Genomic DNA, 535 nt, shown 5'->3' with positions numbered 1-535 from the left:
CTCTGGACGCCCCAGGATGTTCTGGGACGCTCCAGGATGGGGAAACTGAGGCATGGGAGGGGCTCACACTGCCCTTCCCCCACAGTGGAGTGCCTGAAGGAGATTTTCACGGGATGCAGCCGGGACCGGGACCAGAACCAGAACCAGAACAACCCCCCCGAGGCCGAGAGCTGCCCCAGCCCCAGCGCCAGCAGTAAGGGGGGGACACGGGGAGGGGTCTCTGGGTTTGGGGGGGGGACCCCCGGGATCCCCCTGGGGCTCACCCAGCCTTCCCCTGCAGACGGTGACTCCGGCAGCATCAACGGCTCCTTGGAATTCCGGGCGGATCCGGACGCTGGGCAGAGGGTGAGTTGGGGAGGGGGCGCAGGGGGGACACAACTGGGGACCCCCAGCCCGCAGTGGGACCCTCAGTGTCACCACACTCTCTCCACAGGACGGGAATGGGAACCAGGTCCCGCCGAGGGGATCCCAGGAGGTGAGGAAGGGGTTTTGGGACCCCCGGGGTGCCTCAGTGTGTGTCCCCCCCCCCCCAATG

At 67.9% G+C, this 535-nt stretch overlaps 1 long non-coding RNA gene across 1 annotated transcript; it reads left to right on the top strand.

Annotated features, from left to right (window-relative positions):
- The first annotated feature begins 83 nt into the window (after positions 1 to 83).
- LOC121362973 lies at positions 84 to 479 on the top strand. The gene is made up of 3 exons (XR_005956607.1): positions 84 to 193; positions 281 to 345; positions 434 to 479. It is a non-coding gene; the product is annotated as an uncharacterized LOC121362973 (long non-coding RNA).
- Positions 480 to 535: the final 56 nt, after the last annotated feature.

Source organism: Pyrgilauda ruficollis, unplaced genomic scaffold, assembly GCF_017590135.1.
Source record: "Pyrgilauda ruficollis isolate IOZ18807 unplaced genomic scaffold, ASM1759013v1 scaffold11774, whole genome shotgun sequence".
Lineage (NCBI taxonomy): Eukaryota > Metazoa > Chordata > Aves > Passeriformes > Passeridae > Pyrgilauda > Pyrgilauda ruficollis.
This window is presented reverse-complemented; position numbering and strand designations above follow the sequence as displayed.